Genomic DNA, 5,000 nt, shown 5'->3' on the forward strand with positions numbered 1-5,000 from the left:
CTACCGTAGATGTCCGGCGAGAACACCGTTTGAGACCGAGTTCGGTAAGAGGGTGAGGAGGACTCGACGGGTGACGCGTTCGGAGGGACGGTCGTCCCTTCTCGAGACGGACCGAGGCCTTGTTCGTCGTCGACGATTAACGAGCATGACTCGCTATTTCTTCACGCTTTCTCGCTTGATCGCCGGTAGGCTTATCATAATAGTTCGCCATCTCGACGCGTCTTCGACATCTACGGGGGTGCGAGAAAGCCGGCGGTCAAACGCGCATCGACCGACCGTTCATTACGGAGACTCCAACGTCCTCGTCACGATTCGTTCCTCTCGATCGACGCGGTTAAAGAGTTAGCGATTACCTCCCGGTGTACGCTAGAGGAAGGCGTAAAAAAAAAAAAAAAGTTCGAGGAATCGAGCGGTAGTTTGTCTCGGTCGAGCTAGTTCCGGAACGCGTTACCGATACACGCGCCTGCCCCGCCCGCCCCCCGCTTCTTTTCTGTTACCGTTCCTTCAGCTTTTCATTTCTTTATCGCTTTTCTTTGCGCCCGCCCTCCCCCCCCCCCGCCCCCCGCCTTACCTTTTTTTTCCTCGCCGCCGAAGCCGCCTGGGGGCCGCGGACCGGGCAGAGGTGGCGGCCCCCGGCCCCGCCCGCCCCCCCCCCCCCCCCGCCTTCCGCCAGTCGGTTGGCCGCCCCGGGAGACTTTAGGAGCCGGCGGCGTCCCTGCCGCCTCTGTGCCCGCGCGGCAGAGGGGAGTCCCGGCGGCGTGCGGTCTCTAAGCCCGGCTGCCGAGTCGCCGCCCTGCCGTGCCCGAGCCCCGGCTCCCGCCTTCCTCGCTCCCTCCCTCCCTCTCGCCCTGCTGCGCGCCTGCCCGCCGCCCCCGCCGCGGGCTGAAAAACCAACGAACGCGAAACGGGGCAGCGGTGGGTGTCTGTCTGCGTGAAAAAAAAACCCGCAAACGACCCAAACGGAAACCTTCTCCGAATCCCTGTATCCCCCCCCTCCCCAGCCTGCCTCTGCGCCGGCCTCCCTCCCCTGCCGCTGCCGCTGCCGTCGCGACCGAGCGCGGGAACGTTGGCGTGGCGGGAACCGGCGCCCTTTCGCCGTGGGCGGGCGGGCGGGCGGGGGCCCGGTTGCCGGGCAGCGGGGCGCGCGCGCATGCGCAGAGCGCGCGGCTGCGGACGCACACCTCCCCCAGCCCGCCCCCCCCGCTGCTCCGGGGCGCCGGAGAGTCTGCGGTCGGGGCGGAGGGGCCGCACCCGCCGGTCGGCGGGTACGGAACTGCAGCGCGGGGAGGGAGGGAGGGAGGGCGGGAGGGGGAGCGCGCGCGCGCAGGTGTGCGTGTCGGTGTGTGTGTGTCTGTGTCTGTGTCTGTCTCCGTGTGTGTGTCTGTGTCTCTGTGTGTGTGTGTGTGTGTGTGTGTCTCTCTCTGAGCGCGCGTGTGCCGCCGGGGGGGGGGGCGGGGTGGCGTCTGCAGGGTCGCAGATACTTCTTCTAATACATTTGTTTCATTAAAAAAAGAAATAATAACTCGGCAATGGACGCCCCGTCCTGAAGTCTCCCGGCAGACGGCGAACTCGCCCCGGGGGCCGCCGCCTCTACCCGGCCCCTCCCCTACCAGCTGGGGAGGAAAAAAGCCGGCCGGGAGGGCAGACTTGCCGTGAGCCGGGGGGGGGGGTGGGGGGGGGGGGTGGGGGCGGGGCGGAGCGGAGCGGAGCGGAGAGGCTGGACGGGGCGGTGAAGCCGGCGAGCGCACGGCGGCCACCGGTTCGGGGCGGGGGGGGCGCGTGCCTGTGGGCGCGTGCGTTGAGGGCGGCGGCGGGGGAGGGGGGCGTTTAAAAAACCCGAAATTCTTAAAAATCCATTCAAAATGACGGGGTGGCCGTCCTTGTACCATGATTCGCGTAAATCCCGAAAAAGGGGAAAAAAAAAAGTTAACCCCCCCGGACCCCCCCCCCACGACCCCCGCCGCCCTGCTGAAACAGGGACGGGGTGGCCCTTGCGCCAGATTCGCGTAAATCCCGAAAAAGGGGAAAAAAAAAAGTTAACCCCCCCGGACCCCCCCCCACGACCCCCGCCGCCCTGCTGAAACAGGGACGGGGTGGCCCTTGCGCCAGATTCGCGTAAATCCCGAAAAAGGGGAAAAAAAAAAAATTAACCCCCCCGGACCCCCCCCCACGACCCCCGCCGCCCTGCTGAAACAGGGACGGGGTGGCCCTTGCGCCAGATTCGCGTAAATCCCGAAAAAGGGGAAAAAAAAAAGTTAACCCCCCCGGACCCCCCCCCCCCACGACCCCCGCCGCCCTGCTGAAACAGGGACGGGGTGGCCCTTGCGCCAGATTCGCGTAAATCCCGAAAAAGGGGAAAAAAAAAAGTTAACCCCCCCGGACCCCCCCCCCCACGACCCCCCGCCGCCCTGCTGAAACAGGGACGGGGTGGCCCTTGCGCCAGATTCGCGTAAATCCCGAAAAAGGGGAAAAAAAAAAATTAACCCCCCCGGACCCCCCCCCACGACCCCCGCCGCCCTGCTGAAACAGGGACGGGGTGGCCCTTGCGCCAGATTCGCGTAAATCCCGAAAAAGGGGGAAAAAAAAAAGTTAACCCCCCCGGACCCCCCCCCACGACCCCCGCCGCCCTGCTGAAACAGGGACGGGGTGGCCCTTGCGCCAGATTCGCGTAAATCCCGAAAAAGGGGAAAAAAAAAAATTAACCCCCCCGGACCCCCCCCCACGACCCCCGCCGCCCTGCTGAAACAGGGACGGGGTGGCCCTTGCGCCAGATTCGCGTAAATCCCGAAAAAGGGGAAAAAAGTAGAAATTAGCCCCCACCACCACCCACCCACAGCTCGGCCTGGGGAGAACCGGGCTGGCCGGTCCAGCCGGCTCCGGAGCACGTGGCGGCCGGCCGCCACGTGCACCCGCCTCCGCGGCCGGACGCCACGTCTACCCGCCTCCGCGGCCGGACGCCACGTCTACCGGCCTCCGCGGTCGGACGCCACGTCTACCGACCTCCGCGGCCGGGCGCCACGTCTACCCGCCTCCGCGGCCGGACGCCACGTCTACCGGCCTCCGCGGTCGGACGCCACGTCTACCCGCCTCCGCGGCCGGACGCCACGTCTACCGACCTCCGCGGCCGGACGCCACGTCTACCGACCTCCGCGGCCGGACGCCACGTCTACCGACCTCCGCGGTCGGACGCCACGTCTACCCGCCTCCGCGGTCGGACGCCACGTCTACCGACCTCCGCGGCCGGGCGCCACGTCTACCGACCTCCGCGGCCGGACGCCACGTCTACCGGCCTCCGCGGTCGGACGCCACGTCTACCCGCCTCCGCGGCCGGACGCCACGTCTACCGACCTCCGCGGTCGGACGCCACGTCTACCGACCTCCGCGGCCGGACGCCACGTCTACCGGCCTCCGCGGCCGGACGCCACGTCTACCCGCCTCCGCGGCCGGTGGCGGCCGCTAGGTCTACCCGGCTCCGCAGGTGGCCGCCAGGTCGACCCGGCTCCGGGGCCGGCGGCGGCCGGCGGCGGTCCCCGGAGAGCGCGGACCGTCGCTGTCGGCGCGTCCGGCGAAAAGGGTGGCCACGTCTACCGGGCTCCGGCGGGACTTGGTCGCGTTTCCGGGGCTGAGGGGTAGACGTGTTGTCCCCGCCGCCTGCTCGGAGCTGCCCAAGGGGTCGCTGTTTTTCGCTGCCTCCAGTTACGTCATCGTAAAAGGCGGCGGCGGCGGCGCGCCCCCCCGGTGGGCGGAGGCACCGTTCTTGCAGCTTGCCGGGGGCGGGGACGTGCCTGTCCGTACTATAGGAGGGAGTGGGGACTCGCCTCCGAGAGCGGCGCTAGCCAGCGGCTGCAACGCCCTCGCCTCGGCCGGCCAAGTGGGGCGCTCGGCGGGCGTAGTGGCGGTTCCCCCGGACGGTTCGGCTCCCGCGGGGCAGGGCGAAGAGCGAAGACCGGCGGCGGCGGCCGCCGCCGGCACTCGAACGCTGGAAGGGCAGGGGGAGCGCAGCGGAGCTCGGCGCGGCTTTCCCCCGTCCCCCCGAGGGCCCGATGATGGCGATGGCGAGTGCTGGTAGAGGCCCCGAGGCAGAGGTGCCTGCGAGAGCCCAGCCCGCCGCGGCGGCCGCCGCCGGCTCCTGAGGGCCAGGGGATGGGGGCGGGCGAGGTGGCGGCACCTCGTCCTTTGTTTTTCTCCGGCCTTAAGCCGGAGCCCGCCAAGCGGGCAGAGAGCGGCGGCCCGTCGTGGTGGCCGGCAGCCGGGCGCACGCAGACGGCCGGGGGGTTTCGAGCCTGCCGCGGCTTTCCCCGGCCCCCCCCAGGGAGGAGGGCCCGATGATGGCGCGGGCGAGGCGGCGGCGCCTCGGCCTCCTTTTTGCCGGCGCGAGCCATACGCGGGCGGCCCGTGGCGTCTGGCCTACCCCGGCTTCCCCCGTCGCCGGAGGGCTCGACGAGAAAGTCTGCACGCGGCGGGCGAGGCGGCGGCGGCGCCCCGTCCTTTTTCTCCGGCCCTAAGCTGGAGCCCGCTGAGCGGGGGAAGATCAATGGCAGCCGGTCCCGGTGGCCGGCAGCCGAACGCAGGTGGCCGGGGGGTAGGCTTTCCCCGTGCTCCGATCCCCGGCGATGGCGCGGGCGAGGCGTGGCGCCTCGTGGTTTTTTTTTTTCTTTTTTCTTTTCCCACCGTGAGGGCGACGGGCAAAGACCGGCGGCCGGTGGCGGTCGCCGGCACTCTGGAACGCTGAAGGGCCCGGGGGAGTCGAGCCTGCCGCGGCTTTCCCCCGGTCCCGGTGACCTCGCTCGAGGGCGTTGTTGTCTGGAGCGGGTGGCCGGCGGCACCTCCCGCTCCTCCCCCCGCCTTTGACCGACTCAGACCCGCAGGCAGCGCCCGCCGAGGCGTCCCCGGGCGCGTCGGGAGAGGCTTCTCGGCGGGCCGGCTCTGCCGGTGTTCAGGCCGGCGTTGCACCTCTCCGCAGACGTTGCCCTCTCGCTCGCACGCAGGGCCCCGCGTCC

The sequence above is a fragment of the Aptenodytes patagonicus genome, unplaced genomic scaffold (genome assembly GCF_965638725.1).
Source record: "Aptenodytes patagonicus unplaced genomic scaffold, bAptPat1.pri.cur scaffold_186, whole genome shotgun sequence".
Lineage (NCBI taxonomy): Eukaryota > Metazoa > Chordata > Aves > Sphenisciformes > Spheniscidae > Aptenodytes > Aptenodytes patagonicus.